Below are 19,059 nucleotides of genomic sequence, written 5' to 3' on the forward strand. Positions count from 1 at the left end.
CCCCCCCCCCCCCCCCATTTGGCGGATGGATCCGAAGCTCACTGCTTGGTCAGGCAGTCAGCTTGTGGTGGTCGGTTACTCAGTTGGCCTCCTTCCTATGAAGCGCAAAGCACCTGCCACTAACTTGCCGCGGTTGGCCCCAGCTCTGCCCCGGTAGTGGGGGAGCCCAAGCCTTTATGCAACACACTCACGTTGGGGTGGCCTCCCCCTCTCCGTTCTCCTGTCCTCCCACCCATTTCCCATATCGCAAGGTTGCTGCAGTTTATCACTGCCTCTTCCAAAGTGTGGCGGCCAGAATAAGACCGTCTCAAATCCCCAGCCTCCAGTCCCCAGCCTTTGACATGTTTTCAGGGCGGTTTTATCCACATCCGAAGCTCAAATAAGCTGATGGCTCCCTCGCATTTCAGCTCCATATATTCACCTGGCTCCTGGACATCTGTCTACTCGAGTGCTCCTCAGACACCTCAAGCTCAGTAAGCCCTATTTCTAGTACTTCCTCCACAGCTGCTAGGTACTTCCTGTTCCACAGCGGCTGCACAGATGGCTCACCACTCACTTGGTGGGCCCGGGGAAGACACCTCCCGCATCCCATCATCCAAAGTCATCAACTAGGCTTTCTTTAGATTTCCCTTCTTACACCCTACATCTCATTCCTTAATTCAGGCCCCTGCTGAACATCTATACAGTGCCTGATTTTGTGTGCCTAAGGTTGCCAAGCCTTTGAAGAACACTCTTCTTTCTGATGGGATTCTGTCCCTCTTTCTTAGGTTCACTTCCTCTCTGCCTGTGTTCTCAATCTCTATCTCCATTTCTTCAAACTGCTTCCAAAATTACCTCGGTAGTGTAAATTTGATTGTGTCACTCACTCCCCACTCAACAGTCCCCCAAGTCTTGCCAGGTTATCCATGCTTTGGGCTTCTGAGGCAAAGTGGCTCAGAGCTTCTGCGGCCGCTCAATAATGACCCTTGTCATTGATATAATGGCCCTTGAAGCGATTTGACCACATTTGTCAGGCATCCCTTCCATGGATCCTATAAAGGCAGAACATAATTGAGAACCTGAGTTTAAGCTTCTAAAGAGTAGCACCCAACTGATCATGTGATTATTTTTATGTTTACCTTCAAAATAAATTTAGGAAAGAACAATATTCATTTCTTCTCTCCTGATTGACCGATAAAGCTTCCATTTAAAATGTCTGCACTAAATTTGTGCTTTGGAAGATATGTCTCCTCTGGAACTGGGTTTTTATTAAGATATGATAAACATTTTCCCTTTCTGTTTTTCAGTAACATCCATTAAAAAATGCTGAGGAAGTACTGCATAATCAAGGATTCTGTATACTGACTTAAAAGATGGTGAAATAATAAACAGTGATATTCTATTATTTTTGTCATTTTCCAAATATATTTTCCCCACCTCTCTTCTCTCCCTTGGTGCCATACTCCCCATTCCTTCCTTAAAACCCGCCATATTTCTCTCCTACTTTCTGACAATGATGGGTGATAATGCCTTTTCAGGGTCATTGTTGCAGTTATAGTTCATATTTATTGTCATCTGGTAACCGATGGCATTTAGTTAAGTGTTCAGCACAGTGTAAATATACTCTTCATCTCATGTAAGTCCACACCGGGCTGGACTTGAGTTTTCATTCACCACTTGGCATTCTAAGATCGATGAAGCAGAAATGAGACTTCCTAAAACATGCTTCAAAATCAGAAATCATTGATTTTGGTATCTACTTAATTACATATTAAGTTTTAAAGACAGATTTAAAAATACTAACCCTCTTGTCTGAGTTCACTGAGCAAAGAATATCTGTGTGTAAGTGGGAAGAGGAAAACTAGCCCCAGAAGAGCCAATCTTAGGTGTATTAAGTGTAGCTGGATAAAGTTTTAAATGTTTAAATGAACCAGTGGGTGCAGAGGGACTTCTCAAACTATCACTTTTTCCCCAAGGAAGCCTTTACAAACAAACTTGCGTTTTTTGTCCACACCTGATTTAGTCATGGAGAAGAGGATTATATAGTTACCTGCATGGTTTTTAAATTTTCTAGCTGTTTAGATAACTGGAAAAGAAAGAAGTTTTTTTTTTTTTAATGTTTTGTTTATTTTTGAGAGAGACAGTGCAAGCCAGGGAGGGGCAGAGAGAGAGAGGGAGACACAGAATCGGCAATAGGCTCCAGGCTCTGAGCTGTCAGCACAGAGCCCAATGCGGGGCTTGAACTCACAAACTATGAGATCATGACCTGAGCCGAAGTCAGACGCTTAACTGACTGAGCCACCCAGGCACCCGTAGAAAAGAAACACGTTTTATATTATCTCCAGTAATTAAGGATTATCACCTAAGTCAAGTTCAAATTTCCTTGACAATGGCACAATGTTCCCCTTAACTGGAGAATTCACTAGGCATACTAGCAGACATACTAGTTAGTAGGCATACTAACATATACAATGATTTTTTTTAATATATATAATATTTACTTTCTTGACTATTTAGGAAATGATTACAGAGATATCCTTAAAAATAGTAGCAAGACTACATGTCAAGTAAGCAACACGAATACTTGTTGAGTCCCGTAAGTAGTACGTATATGGTAGTTCTCCCTTTCCTGTGGTTTCGCTTTCTGTGGTTTCAGTTATCCATGGTCAGCTGCAGTCCAGAAGCAGGTGATCTTCCTTCTGACATATTGTCAGAAAGTCAGCAGTAGTCTGCCAGTACATTACCAAGTCCACACCATTCATGTCACTTCATCTCATCACGGAGGCATTTTATCATCTCGCATTATCAAAAGAACAAGGGTGAGTACAATACGGTAAGATATTTTGAAAAAGAGACCACATTCGCATAACTGTTATTACGGTCTCTTGTTTTAACTGTTCTATTTATTATTGGTTATTGTTAATGTCCTACTGTGACTAATTTATAAATTAAATTTATCATAGAGGTATATGTATAGGAAAAAACATAGTATATACAAGGTTTGGTACTATATGTGGTTTCAAGTATCCACTGGGGGTCTTGGACTATATCCCCCGTAGATAAGGGGAAGGGACTATTGCATATACTCTAAATATCAAACAATGATCTCCTAGAATTCTATTTTCTGATGTCCATTTGAATATTATTCTCCAAATAACTATTCTTTTTCTTCAACCTTTCTCAAAACTGATAAGATACAACTGGAAGTAAGTTGAATATTTTCAGCAAAACTTGAACAATTTAGCACAGATATTACTCCTTCTCCCGTCATGGGAAAACAGGTAATAGCTGTTAAACTTTACACTGAGAGTTTTAACTATTGTATTTCTGGTTGGTTAAAGACACAAGATGTGGCTATAAAACACATACTTCTGAAATGTACTTGGCCCAATTATAACAAGAATTGGTAGCTAATTTACATATTAATGTGTCATCCATAGACATGTCTACAGAGTTCAAGTCAAAATTGATGAAGTGTTATATACCAATCTATTAAATGCTGTTTGATCATAACCCACCATATAGACATAAAAATTGAGGGGCACCTGGGTGGCTCAGTTGGTTGAGTGTCCGACTCTTGATTTCAGCTCAGGTCATGATCCCAGCGTCGTGGGATTGAGCCCTGTGTGCTAAGCATGGAGCCTGCTTAAGATTCTCCCTCTCTGTCTATCTGTCTGTCTCTCTCTCTCTCCCTTTCCCCCCTCCTCTGCTCTCTCTCTCAAATAAAAATAAAAAAATATATACAGACATAAAAATTGAATACTTCTTTATTATTATTATTATATGTCTAGCTGTGGGGTTTTTTTGTTTAATTTTTTTTCAGTGTATCTTGGAAATCACTAGGCTTCCTGACTTCAGATACTAATGTCCTTTTATCAATTCTGGAATCTTCTCAGCCATTATCTTTTCAAATAATGCCTCTCCCAGTGTCTACATGGTTTCCTTCTGGACATCCAATGAGACTTAGGTTGGATCCTCTCACTCTCCTGTTTATATCTTTTAACCTCTCTTGTGTTTTCCATCACTTTGTTTCTCAGTGCTGTATTATTAGGAATTTAAAAGTCTGTCTTGCCAAAGTTTACCAGTTCTTTCTTCATTGGATCTACATTGCCATTTAACAGATCCACTGAGTTTGTACCTTTAGTTATTGCAGTTTCCATCTCTAGAAAATCTATTGTTCAAATATTAGAAGCTGCTGCTGTTAGAATCTTTTTTAAAAAATTATTTCCTATTCTGAATCTAATAATTCTAATATTGGCAATTTAGGTAGATCTCATTCTGTGATTCTTTTCCTTTGCTGGCTTTTTGTCATGGGCACTTGTTTCCCAACATAGTGAATTTTTATTGTGAGCTCACGTTTTGGACTTTTATCTGTGGTACTTCTCAGAGGCCTGGTTATAAAGGACATTCTTACTAAGAGGACAGTCATCTTCTGCCACCAGGCAGCCAGAGACACTGACAATCTAGGATGATTAAGTACTATTTTGGCTTTTTTGGGGGTGACAGGGGGCTTTTGGGTTTCCCCCCATTCTACAATAACATGACTTTAAGCCCCAAGACTATGTGAGTGAAGACATGAGGTTAGACATGCTCAGGATATTCCTTTCTTTTATTCTTCTCCACGCAGAGCTGAGGTTGAGTCTAGAGCTTTCTCTAAGGTGTCCCTCTACAGGGCAGGCATTCTTCCTTGTGTCATTCACTAAATATATTACCTTTGCTGCCTGCAGACGGCTCTAATATGATGGCCACTCTTCTTGGCATTAGGAGTCACTTTTCCCCTAAACGTATTTATTAAAATTCCCTAGATCACAAGGAATTAACAAAGACCACTATCCAAATGATGGTTCTAATTTTCACTTATTTCTTTGCATTGAAGCTTTCTTATTTTTTTTTTCTGCCTCCCCCTTGCCAGGGGAATTCCTTTAATTTACTGTCAAATCAAAAGATATATGTATATGTTTTTAATTTTGTTAATGTTTATTTATTTTTGAGAGGGGGGAAAGGCAGAGAGAGAGAGACACAGAATCTGAAGCAGTCTCTGAGCTCCAAGCTGTCAGCACAGAGCCCAACGCGGGGCTCGAACTTACAAACAGTGAGACCATGACCTGAGCCGAAGTCAGATGCTTAACCGACTCAGCCACCCAGGAGCCCCATGATAGATAAAATTTTTAAAACTCTAGTGTTTTTTTTTTTTTTTTTTTTTTTTTGCTTTGGTCTCCTGGGAGGGTGTTCTCTGAATATCTATTAGGTACTTTCCCAGTATTATTTGTTGACGATTCTTCTGGTTATAGCTACTTAAAAATCCTTGTGAAATAACTTTAATAAACAGGGCACACACAAAAAATAAAAGGGCACAAATAGAATAGATTTGAGGTTCTCCTAGTGTATTATCTTTAAATATTCAAGATGCTTCTTCATGAATCTCTAAGAATGTAAATAGAAGTTTCATCATAAAAAATTCACATTATGTTGTGTTAGAAATCGAAGTAACAAATTAGTCCTCACCTCCTGAGAAAGTTCTTAATCAAAACCAGAAAACTCCCTTCTCAGGGATATATGAAGGATAGTCAAACAAACACTAACAAACTATAAAAAATAGCTATGTGATGCAAATATTAAATTACAAATAAGAACAGAAGGATGTTGAATGCTTCCAAATAGTTCCCATTTCTGAGACTTTCTTCTTCAACTGGAGTCAGAAGAGTTGCCCCCAGTGAAACGTGATAGGGTTTTGTGGATACCTGAAGCTCCCATTAAACATGGTAGGAAACATTTTAATTTTGATGATAATTCAGTTATATGCCATGTTATATTAAATAAATAGTATGTTATGGGCTAGATTACCAGACTTGCATCATTTTAAATATAAAACTTAAAAAAAAATCATACTTGGAGTATTTTGTTTGCAACTACAGAAGGGGCATGAATATATTTGTTTCTGTTGGTAGGCAATGTTGAGAATACTCTGGCCTGCAGTTCTAAAGGAAAGTTCTAAGTTGATATATTTGTACCTTAATATTTTGCCCCTCCCTCTGCTCCCACTTTGACCCTTGAATGTTGCAGTGCCCCAGGCTTCTTAGACATGGGCCAATTCTCTTTTCTATACCCTGTGATTTCGTCCAGTCCCATGGCTTTAAATAGCATTTATAACTGGTGACCTACTTGTTCTTGGTAGCCTCCGCCTTGACTTAATCTGCAGACCCCCATTTTTAATTTCCTATCTGACATTGTCTCTTGAATTCTTCATAGCTGGACCACATGCACCATCACAAACAGGCCTTTCAACTTTCTCAAATCCCAGAACCTGCTCCTGCCTTGCTTCCCATTACTTGGTATCACTTTTCCTTGTTTAATTTTTGTTTTAGAGCCCACATGAATGGGTAAACCTCATCGACCCACAGCCTTCATAACCATGGTTGATTAGAGCCTAGTACTTGCTTCCACTTGCTCAGAGCCTAGAACAACACCTGACACATAGTAGGGGCCCAATAAATATTTGTTGAAGGAATGAAAAAATGAAAACCTTTTTCTCTTTTCAAATCATTACTAATAGACCTCTCCCCACTTCCGCTTTTTTCACCAGCTTTTTTTTATTCCATCTGCTCTACTTTGTCATTTCCTAAACACAACAAGGCATGTTTCCTCCCCTGCCCCTCAATCTGGTAAACTTTCATTACTTGGGGCAAATAACCTGCTCTGCTTTTTCTTCTTTTAAATTTTTTTTAATGTTTATTTATTTTTGATAGAGAGATAGGGAGAGCCAGGGAGGAGCAGAGAGAGAGGGAGACACACAATCTGAAACAGGCTCCAGGCTCTGAGCTGCCAGCACACAGTCCTATGTGGGGCTCAAACTCACGAACCGGGAGATCATGCCCTGAGCCGAAGTCAGATGCTTTAACCAACTGAGCCACCCAGGTGCCCCCTGCTCTGCCTCTTCCATGCACAAGTTTGTATATAAAGCATTAGGAAAATTATATTTAGATATCCAGATAACCTGGATATCCCACCCATTGCAAAATCTTCCTCAAGGACAAGGACCATGTTTTACTTAACTTTTTTTTTTAACTTTTTAATATTTAGCACAATGACAGATACATAGTAGATGGTCAATGAGTTTTTGGGGGATGGGTGGGGTGGTCAGCATAGTCATGGTACCAATTACATTTTCAGGAAAACAACCTAATCTCCAGGATCAAGTATTAAAATATTGGCTCAAAAAAGTCAATCTAATGTATGTTTAATTTATATTCAAATGTAACTTCTTAAGTTTATGAATTTAAAAATAATGAATATACAAATGATCAAAATACCAGTATAATATGTATATTCATAATACATATGATAAGCTGTCAGATGTAGATATGACATTCTGTAGTCTGAATAAATAAGTGTTTAAAGCTGAATTTCCTTGAAAGTCTAGCTTGTGTACTGTATTTATAAGCATGAATTGTTATAAAACATAACAACAAAAAGAATCTGTACCCTTGACAGATTATATTCAACTGATGTTTCTTGTTTATGAGAGGATTCTTCACCTATTTGTGTTGTTCTCTAGTTTATTTCGGTAATGTCATTGTACATGTTGGAAACATGGAAAATAAAATTAATCTGAACCCATCTGAGATTTTTTTACCCTTGCAGAAAGGGGACAAAACCACAGAGGTAGAGTTTTTGACTTAATTTAAGACCCTAGAGATCATTAACTCAAGAAGCCATAATAGTTAACCTGGCACAACAGCATCATTAAGAAAAACGTTTTTCTTTTGTCTAGATTTTCAAATTCCCAGACACTTATCCTGTCCTTATCTGGCCATGAGTTAAGAGGTTGGTATGATGTGATTATAAAAGAGGTAAGTAGCCTTCTAGGCAGCCAGACAGGTAGAGGCTCATGGTAGTTTGCTCCTAAATGGGCAAGACCAATGAAACTATTGTTTAGAACATATACAGCCTGTAATGATATATGGACATGATTTGTTTGCTTGGGAGAATGTTGATAATATCCCCAAATAAAAAAGTAAGCACATACTTGTTCACTGATACTCATTCTGATTAGTTTTCAAATGGTCCTGATCATTGTAAACAATCCAATAATATAGTATTTTGAAGATAAGGAAGCTCATTATACTTGAAAACGTAAAGTTGGAAACAGCTACACAGCAAAGTGAAAATCCAAGTATGGGAATGAAAGTTTAAGTAGTTCAGGCAGTAAAATATTCTCGTAAGGTTGGCAAAATCCCTCATTTGTGATCATATACAATCTCTTAAGCTCTTTATAGAGGGAACTTTTCATTGGCACACAGATGTCAATTTTGGAAGGCACTGAATAACACAAACTTTAGAAAAAAATATTTGTACAAATAAAGTGTCTTACTTTAGCTTTCAGTCTAGCTAAAGGAGAAACAGAAAAAACATCTTATGATTTTTTAAAACTTTACTGAGCTAAGAAATCTATTCCTGTATCAGGCCCATTAAGATAAGCAACCAAAAGCAACACTGTGTTAGAAACATAACACCAGGCACATTTGCAACTTTTCAGCATTAAAGGAGCCCTGATTGTAATTTAGTTACATAGATAAAATCTGACAAAGAACCAGCACAACCAGTGATTTGTGACCACACTACTCAATGCCCAGTCATCTTGAACTTGGAATCAGCAAGCAACAACAGAGCAATAAGAGTGTAGGTAGCACAATACAAGGGATGCTGTGCTGTGTATCAGAGGTCATAGGAACCCATGTCAAGGAAGTGAACATTTGAAGGGAAACCTGAAGGTGTTCTAGCAGTTTGTGCCTTTCTGCTTAAGGTATGTGAAAGGAATGGGGCGCCTGGGTGGCTCAGTCGGTTGTGTCCAACTTCAGCTCAGGTCATGATCTCATGGGCCATGAGTTCCAGCCCCGCCTCAGGTTCTGTGCTGACAGCTCAGAGACTGGACCCTGCTTCAGATTCTGTGTTTCCCTCTCTCTCTGCCCCTCCCCCACTTACTGTCTCTCAAAAATGAATACATGTTTTATTTTTTAAAAAAATTTTAATGTTTTATTTCATTTTTGAGACACAGAGAGAGACAGCGTGAGCGGGGAAGGGGCAGAGAGAGAGGGAGACATAGAACATGAAGAAGGCTCCAGGCTCTAAGCTGTCAGCATAGAGCCTGACACGGGGCTCAAACTCACAAGCCGTGAAATCATGACCTGAGCTGAAGTCGGACACTTAACCAACTGAGCCACCCAGGCGCCCCAGAATACATGTTAAAAAAAAAAAAGATATATGAGAGGATAAAAAGCACCAAGTTAGAAGACATTGGCTCAAAACTGCATACCTTTAGTCTTGATCAAAAGAAGTAACTAGACTTTTTCCATATATATCAAAAGAGACAGATAAATTAGATGGCCTTTAAATTTTTATTCTATAAAATTCTAAGACTGTGAATTATTTTTCCTTAGTGGTCCAGGCTTTTCTGATGCACATGCATTTAATTTTTGATCAGATTTGTGAGTTATTGACCTCTCCAGGCTAAGTGGACTATGTCAAAGTAACTGAAAATACAGAGATTAGTTCAGAGAAAACCCCAGATTAATTTAAAGAGGTGCTTTCATACTCCTTTTCCAACACATTGATTTTTTTTTAATTTTTTTAATATTTATTTATTTTTGAAGAAGAGAGACAGAGCATGAGTAGGGGAGGAACATAGAGAGAGAGAGAGAGAGAGAGAGAGAGAGAGAGAGAGAGAGACAGAATCTGAAGCAGGCTCAGGCTCTAAGCTCTCAGCACAGAGTCCAGTGCAGGGCTTGAACTCACAAACCGTGAGATCACGACCTGAGCTGAAGTCGGAAGCTTAACCAACTGAGCCACCCAGGATCCCCAACACATTGATTTTTAACAGAATCATGTAAGCAATATGAGAAATATGAGAATACCTGTTACTTATATTTCTTATTTCTCATCTATTACTAGGTACAAGACAAATATACATAAAATTAATAAAGGAAAAGAAGGAGAACTCTAGAAGTAAATGTTAATTTTCAATACTCATACCTAGCTTAGACCATATGTAGTTGGAGGAAATTTCCCATTAAATACTGGTAAGCAGCATTAAGTATGTTTGTTTAATATAATTTACTGTCAAATTGGTTTCCATACAACACCCAGTGCTCATCCCAACAAGTGCCCTCCTCAATGCCCATCACCCACTTTCCCCTCTCCCCCACCCCCCTTCAGCCCTCAGTTTGTTCTCAGTATTTAAGAGTCTCTTATGGTTTGTCTCCTTCCCTCTCTATAACTTTCTTCCCCTCCCCTCCCCTCCCCCATGGTCTTCGGTTAAGTTTCTCAGGATCCACATATGAGTGAAACATATGGTATCCACATATGAGTGAAAACATATCTCTGCCTGACTTATTTCACTTAGCAAAATACTCTCCAATTCCAGCCACGTTGCTACAAATGGCCAGATTTCATTCTTTCTCATTGACAAGTAGTATTCCATTGTATATATAAACCACATCTTCTTAAGGGATACAGGAGTGCTGAGGCATAGGGGCACTTGCACCCCAATGTTGATAGAAGCACTTTCAACAATAGCCAAATTACGGAAAGAGCCTAAATGTCCATCAACTGATGAATGGATAAAGAAATATGTTTTGTTTTTCTTTGTAAAACAAATGTCCAGGGTAAGCCATGTGACTTTTAGTAATAGGATGGAGAGAAACTTATTGGCCTATACAGATGTGTATGCGTGACTCTGGAATACCTGGTGTCAACGAGGAGCCAAAACCATGAACTTAATAACTGTAAGCATAATCTACCACTTTTATGTTGAAGAAATACTATGCCCTTGACCTTAGCTCTCCTCAAAAATGAATGGATTGGTCACAAAGGGCAGTCAGATACAGGAATGTACACGATCTGTACAAACCCACTGCTGCTTCTGGAAAATACTAGACAAAAGTGAAGGCCCCACCAGTGGGTATTGACTATTCCCTGGTATCATCAGTTTTTTACAAGGAAAAGCAGTATAGTGAGTGTACCTCTCACAGGCACCGCCTACCCATAGGCACAATCACCTTCCACACTACCTCACTGTGCAAGGGCCTAATGTCCCTGCGCTCATCAGTAGCATCCAGAATGAATCTGAGCCTCCTAGAGAGAAAACATATTTTTTGTGCTCCAGTTATTAATATTCTCTACTTATAGACAGGAACAACTGAGTTCCAGGTATCCACAGACAATCTCAATCAACACCTGGGATGGCAATCAGGTGCATGTGAGATTACATTTGTGCATAAAGAATAGCTCAGAGCATGCGGTCAGGGGTTTATTGCAGTTTCCCTGGTCTAGGTACATGGGTGATATTGTGAGAGAGTAAGTTTTTACCTTCCACAGCAACTGAAGATAAATACAGACCCCACTGTGCTGAAGTCAGAGCGTGCACACAGTACATGTGCTCTTGAAAGCACTAGACAGACATTAAGTCATCAATCCTCACCACTACGTCCCCCATAAACCACGTATTATTATTCTTTAATGGTTAATGAAACTCAGTCAAGAAGGATAATGGCCTTGCTCAAGGCCACAGAGGGAGCTTGTGTCAGAAAAGAATTAGACTTGAGTGATTTTTGGCCTACAGGCTTGTACTTGGACCACCAGGTCACGTGTAATGGAAGAGCCTTTCTCGAATTATATGCAGAGAATTGTGTGTGTGTGTGTGTGTGCACAGGCACGCTCAAGTCTGTAGGAGTGAGTGTACATATTGGAACTGCAAGGTCCTATTTTCAATGTATCCTTTAGTTTATAAACATGACAAAAATATTTACAGTATTGTGATACATTTATTCACTGAAATCTGTTCGCTTCCCTTTTCTTTTGTCTAAGAAACAGAAATCTAGGGCAACAAATAAAGAGGCTGAAACCAGAAGAGCATGCTCTGAACTACAGAATATCACCAGTTTTTTTTTTTTTTTTAGGGACCAGACTGTCCAATCACAAGGTTTTAATTATATTAACTTTTTGGATAGACAAATTGTTTTTCTTTATAAAAAGGTGTTGTAGCAAGTGAAGCATGCCAGTTCGGGAGTCCAAACTTCCAGAACTAGAATTCTGGTTCCACCTTTTCCTGTCTGCATGATGTTGGGAAAATAACTGAAGCTCCCTGTGTGAGTTTTCTCATGTAAAATAGGGATAGTGATAGTACTACGTCATAGGATTGCCATGAGGATTATACAAGACAGTACATTCATAAGGTGCTCAGAAGTGTGCTGGGCATATAAGAAGAGCTTGTTAGAGCTCAGATATCATCACCTTACAAACACATAATATATGGAAACTATATTTGCAAACTAAGCTAGTGGTCAATGTTCATGTACACATCCTAAAAAAAATGCTTTTTAAAAATTTAGAACAACAGTTAAGAGGCCAACTAAAATAATCCATACATAATACATAAATAAATACAAAATAAATAAATACATAAAATCAGGACAAAATGATGTTGAGGAAATATACCTGAAACAGAATTCAGAAGAATACAGAACACTCAGCAAGAAAGGCCACATTCTCAACTGTTGACTTATAGCCTCATCCTGAATAAAACTGTTGGCACATATCAACACATAACACCAACATTCACCTTTCATTTGTTGGGATGTCATCATGAAGAGAGTTCTTCATGGGTGAGAATTAGATATGAATGCTGCTATCCTAAAGCTTATTGATTACCAGTGTCTTTGGTTCTAAGGTCCAATTTAGACCATTGGCTCAGAACGGAAAGCATACCAATATTACAGGGATGTGGCTGCATCTTTAAACATGAGTATATGGTGCTGTGAACTAGAGGCAAAGAAAGCACAAAGATATATTGCTTATAGACAGAATATAATACCATGTATTTTGGTATCAAAATAATCAGAGTAAGGAAAGCTTCTTGGAAATTAAAAATACGTGGATGATCAAAATTAGACAGAAGAGTTGGAAGACAAGGTCAAGAAAATCTAGATAACATAAAAAGACGGCTAACAAAAATAAAGAAAAGATAGGATCAGAAAACTGATGTAGTAGATTTGAAAGCCAACTCCGAGGAACACTGTAGCGAGAAAATCAGAGCGAATACAGAAGAAGAAATTATCAAAGAATTAACAAAAAGAATTCACAAGACTGAAGCCCATTGATTCTTTAAATTGAAAGAGCCCATCAAAGTATTCAGTCAAGATAAATGGGAAAGGCTCACACTTTAAGATACATCAGTGAAATTTCAGAACATCAAGGATGAGATGAATATCCACAAAACTTCAAGAGAGAGAGAAAGTCACCTACAAAGGAATGTGTGAACATGTTAACAACATGGGACTTCTCCTCAACACTTCTAGATCCCAAAAGGTAATGGAGAAAGGCCTTTAAAGTTATGAGGGGAAATTATTTTCTGTCTAAAAATAATGCTTGTCCCAACTATCACTGAGATGTGAAAAGAGAGTCCAGATATTTGTTGGACATGTAAAAACTCAGAAAATTTATTTTCAACCTTGCTTTCCTTAGGAAGATTTGCTTCAGGCAAATGGAGAAGGAATCTGAGAGGGGCACCTGGGTGGCTTGGTCGGTTAAGCTCCCAACATCAGCTCAGGTCATGATCTCACGGTTCATGAGTTCAAGCCCTGCATGGGGTTCTGCACTGATGGTGCGGAGCCTGCTTTGGATTCTGTGTCTCCTTCACCCTCTGCTCCTCCCCTGCTCATGCTCTCTCTCTCTCTCTCAATCTCTCTCTCTCAAATAAATAAATAAATAAGCATTAAAAAAAAGAAATAATCTAAGAGAGACCTGTCCAAGTGTTGTACAAATCAGTCAGGAAAGAGTAGGGCAGAAGGATTGAGGGATACGAACAGAAGCACCAGGAAGAAAAGGGAGTTCTGGGAATGTGGTCATATCTATACCATCCTTGGGAGAATCTGAAGCACTGAGGAAGGACAGACTACAAGATAAATGGTTATAGCACACTTCTTTGGCTTAGCAATAAAAATATGAGGTCTCATTAGTTACAGTCTTTATTGATTTTCAACTTACAGAATTAACCTGTAGATAAACCATGGAAGACTGAACTGTGTTAACCAAAAAAATAACTACTATTAACCTTTTTCGTATGGAAACAAAAGTACAGTTGATAAATTTTAAGAGGGGGGCAACATGGAAAAGTGGTGAAGCGAATGTCACTGCATTAATTTAGGAAATCAACTAAAGAGACAAATGTCAAAAAATAAATGAAATGTACCAGAATATACTTCTCCAATAAACAAATTACACAAGGGGGGTGGGTAGGGAATGAGAGTCAGATACATGAGAAACTATACAGACTAAAGTAAACCCTGTGGACCCAATGAAATAAGCATTCTAAAGAACTAACACTGAGATCTTAATGTGATGGGCTAGAACCTACACAAACTCAATACGAACCTTAGATGGCGAGACTGTTGATTGGGTTTCTTGATCTTAATGACAACCACTTTAAGTAAAAGCCTAACACAATACACAGCTATACTATAGAGTCTTAGTCCTGTTCTCCAACAATGAAAGGTTTCTATTGGTACTATGTGATATGATGTGTGGCTATGAAAAAAAGAATTCTGAGTAAAAAATAAATATATAAGGGGTGCCTGAATGACTCAGTCAGTTAAGCATCTGACTCTTGACTTCAGCTCAGGTCTTGATCTCAGGGTTGTGAGTTCAAGCCCTGAACTGGGCTCCACACTGGGCATGAAGCCTACTTAAAAAAATATTTAAAATGTTAATGAAATAAAAGACATATTCTGATGAATGTTGTCTTTCAAAATGATGTAGTCCTGTTGCCAATTTCAAAACTCTTGTGGTAGAACTCTCCTTTGGGACAGCCTGAATCCTCTCAGAGTGATGCACAGGAAACACCACCTTGTTATTTTATAATCTACTCCCAGTGTTTTGTTTGTTTGCTCGTTCGTTTGTGTTTTACAAAAAGATGCATTATCTATACTGACCTTGCAACTCAATAATCACCCTTGCTTTCAAGTGACTTTTAAGTAACCCCCAAAACAAATAGATTATCAAAGAAAAACTATTTTCATACACTAAGTTTATTCAAAGATATCCTCACAGGTTACCAAAAGAAGATATTTTGAAAAATCTTTGGAATAGCATCTAGTCTTAGATTGTTTGTATAAAAATTCCCTCCCTGGGCATACCTTACTTAGACACAGATATGTAACCATTAAATGTCTGGATACTTTTCAAGTTGAGGTGGGTAAAATTCCTTTTTTAGAAGAAATTTTTTTAGACTTTAACGCATATTATATATAACATCAAAGAGAAATCTCCCTTTAAGCAGCCAAAATTCACTCTATTCAGCAACTTTCATCAATACTTCCAAAGTCCTTCAGTGTTCACTATATGTGTCTTCAATGAAGTATTTCGGTCAATAAAATACTTACTGTACAAGCATTTCATAGACATGGCTAAAGTAATAATAAACCAAGTTAAGAAAAAAATTAAAATTTTCCAGACAGAAATTTGCATCTTTGAAGCAGTACATGGTGCAAAAATGTATTACTGGATATTCATTTGTAATAGTTTTTAACAGAAGAGTGATCAGGATTAAAATTATAATGTGGTATGAACTTATTTTGTTCTATAAAATAAAAACTTCCAATGATAAGAATGAGAATATTAAAACCATTTTTTATTTTACCTTAAAATCACAGTGTCAAAAATTACCTTTGTGATAGCTCAAAATGTAATTTAAAAAAATAACTATTATAAATATTGCTTAGTGGTTTAATATGTAGTTCTTGGTATAATGGAGAAAATTGTTATTGTATTTTAAGCGGTGGTTTCATGCTTTCTGTGAATATGTACCCTAAAATAATAGTTTGATTTGGTTACCACATTTCTCAATTCCAGGTCACGCATTCAACGATATCCTTGCTCACTTAAATGCTCCAGGTGACAATGGTAGCAGAGATCTTTGTCATGCTTGGCAGGGAATCATGTCATTAGATTATCATTTCAGAAATAAATTCATTTTTAAAAGAGACTGCAAAATATTAAGCATGCAAAAACTCTTTGGCCAGTGATGATGTGGTTTTAGGACCTGTCCCTTCTTTCTTTTCGTTTCTTCCCATATATACGAGGAATAAAAAAGAAACTTCATATGAATATAACTGGATTACGAGAAACTGTGAATCAACCAGGAATAAAGTCTGTCATCCTCAAAAAGAAGTGAAAACACTCAGTTTTTCTTTTATCCGTCCTTAATTAATGAAGGAAAGTTCTATTACCTCCATCTTCCTAATTACTAGTTATTTTAGCAACACCCTGGAGGATTTTAGAAAATGTCACACTCACACAAAGGGGCAAGTTTTTGAAACCATTAAAAGTCTCCTTCGTTTAAGTTGTCTGGCAGTATTATTAAGAAAGAAGTTTCTAAGCACAAGCTGACAAAAGCAGCCGATTTAAAACATTACCTTTGTGTGGAGAAGCCTTCCACTGAGCAGGAGCGGCTGCCGTTTGCACCTGCTGCTGTTTGACCAAATTCCCTTCACTTCCAGCTCTCAAAATCGTCTCACCTACACTGATTTTTTTCTGTTTGCTGTTCAAATCGTCCCTTCTAGGTGATGGCAGCTTGGAAGCTGCGTTGGCAAAGAAAGGTCTGGCCAAGCGAGAAGGTCTGGACATTTTAAACAGCAGCAAAAACAACAATAAAAGGAACCAACCCCAGAATGTTACCTGCTGGGGCAGCGGATTCTATTCCTCTGAGCTTCACGTTCCAGCTGCCACAGTTACAGCCTAAAGTGCAGTTGGATGGGAAGTGCCGGGCTGCCACTTGGATTTCTTTTGAACAAAAGGCATCGTGCAGCCACACAGCCCATTTACTAGACCTGTGGAATGTAAATGTGTGTTTCAGAGACCCTGGTGACAGTTTTGCGATGGTAAATGCTCCAACTCAGAGTGAACGGCAGATGCTGGAATATGAAATGCAGAACACACACACACACACACACACACACACACACACACACGGAACTTCCTGGCATGCACAGACGAGACACCGGACGGACAGCCTAGAAGTGGAAAATGAATGTAAATATTACCCCACCCACTCAGGTACAGTATACAGAAATGATCCAGATGTGCGGTTTATATTACTATGAAGTGCATACCACATTCGGTTTCCAGGCATTAGTTCAAGCAAATATTTCCTCGCCTTAGCACATTCCTATATTATATTCCAAAAGTTGACCGTGTAACGAATGCCCACCTACATAATTACTTCTCCTGCTGTTTATAGAACATGCATAGCACCATGGAAAAGAAGGAAACAGAAGAATAGAATTTCCATACCCGTTTGGGCTGCTGTGGGGTACTTACTGATTGATAAGAAGTGTCGTGTGTCCTTGTGACATTGGACGTGTGTGTATGTTGTGTGAGTTGCGTGCACGCGTATGTGGCGAGGAGGGGCGCCGGGGGAAGAGAGAGAAATTATTTTGCTTTTTAAAGAGCTTAGACTTTATTCTAATCAACGAATAAATACTTGTTATTACCAGGCTTTCTAGAAGACCAACAGTGATATAAAAATAAAGTGTGTTCAAGGGGTAATATTTTTTTAGGCTGAAAATATTGCTTCGACCAACTGAACACATAGCCCGTACCGGGAGCCCACAACCCCTTCCCCACCAAGGGTAACCAGTTTCCTCTTAGTTTCCCCTGTCAGTGATTTTTATGACTTGAGGTTAAGCTGTTTCCAACCTCAATTATTCTGTGTTCCCTTAGGGAGAGTCTCACCAGCTCTCTCTGAACTATAAAAAGGTTCTGTGAATATGTGATCATCCGACTCCACTCCAAGTGTAAATACCATGCCATTCCCCATTTATAGTTGATAAATGCACAGCTACTTAGCACTTTATCAGAGGCAGAATTATGCTCTGGAAAGAGTATAAAATTTTGGAATCAATTGGACATGAAGTTACTTCTAACTTCTAAATTGGGCTCAGCCTTGGGCAAGTTTTTTTCTCATCAACATGTGACAGCTCCGCACCTTGTCTGGCACGTGATAGCACTCAAGGAATGTGAGTTTCTTTACCCTGTCCTTCCACAGACCTACAGTCAGCCACACTCTGTCTCAGAAGCTGGAATGATGGTGTATTCCCGGTGCACCTTGGTGCTGCAGTTGGGTGGTGGTTTTTCCTAAGTTTTATCTGCTTTCCAACCTGCAGGATAGCCTTTAGGTGACTGAAAAGACGCAGATGACAACTGACATGCAACTGAGGATGTAAAGGCAACACGTACACTAAGGACAAGAAAGGTGCCACCGTAGACAAAAATCTATAGGCTGCTGCAGGGCCCCAGCTCTCCTTGAGACAGTGATGATGGTTAATAGCAATGCTTAACAGTTACTGTGTATTTATTATAAACCCAGACTGTGCTAAGTCATTTATCCCTCACAGTTACCCTGAGAAGTAGGTACAGGTACTATTATTATCCCATTTTACAGATGAATAAACTGAAGTACTCACTGGCCTAGAAGCTCGCCCAAGATCTCACTTATAGTTCATACTGAATCTGGGATTTGAACTCAGCTAATCTGTCCCCAGGGTTTGCTCTCTTCTCCAGAAATCAAAAAGTCTGGCTGTAAATCCACATTAGGCACTGAGTGTGAATATTCAGTGATCGTTCAGTCACAGAGGTACCTGGGAAAAGTGCTTCTGCCTCTCAGGTGTCATGTGCCAGACCCCCACTGCACCGCAACCCTACACCTACAAGAGCCGGGGACAGGAGGCGTGTCTGAGTTTAGTGTCATGGGGATCAAGCCATTCCAACGTTTATTTATTTTTGGGACAGAGAGAGACAGAGCATGAACGGGGGAGGGGCAGAGAGAGAGGGAGACACAGAATCGGAAGCAGGCTCCAGGCTCCGAGCCATCAGCCCAGAGCCCGACACGGGGCTCGAACTCACGGACCGCGAGATCGTGACCTGGCTGAAGTCGGATGCTTAACCGACTGCGCCACCCAGGCGCCCCAAGCCATTCCAACCTAGAACCACAACATCCCGTGTTGGGGAGCAGATGGAGAGATTGGCAGT

At 39.1% G+C, this 19,059-nt stretch overlaps 1 long non-coding RNA gene across 1 annotated transcript in view; it reads left to right on the plus strand.

The window, feature by feature from the left end:
- Nucleotides 1-18,789, plus strand: part of LOC121014710 (uncharacterized) — a 30,917-nt gene extending 12,128 nt beyond the window's left edge. Inside the window, exons 2-4 of the long non-coding RNA XR_005783381.1 lie at nt 1,287-1,355; nt 2,636-2,798; nt 16,593-18,789. This is a non-coding gene — a long non-coding RNA (uncharacterized LOC121014710). The remainder of the gene's footprint in view (nt 1-1,286; nt 1,356-2,635; nt 2,799-16,592) is intronic.
- Nucleotides 18,790-19,059: the final 270 nt, after the last annotated feature.

The sequence above is a fragment of the Herpailurus yagouaroundi genome, unplaced genomic scaffold (genome assembly GCF_014898765.1).
Source record: "Herpailurus yagouaroundi ecotype Mexico unplaced genomic scaffold, PumYag 203, whole genome shotgun sequence".
Lineage (NCBI taxonomy): Eukaryota > Metazoa > Chordata > Mammalia > Carnivora > Felidae > Herpailurus > Herpailurus yagouaroundi.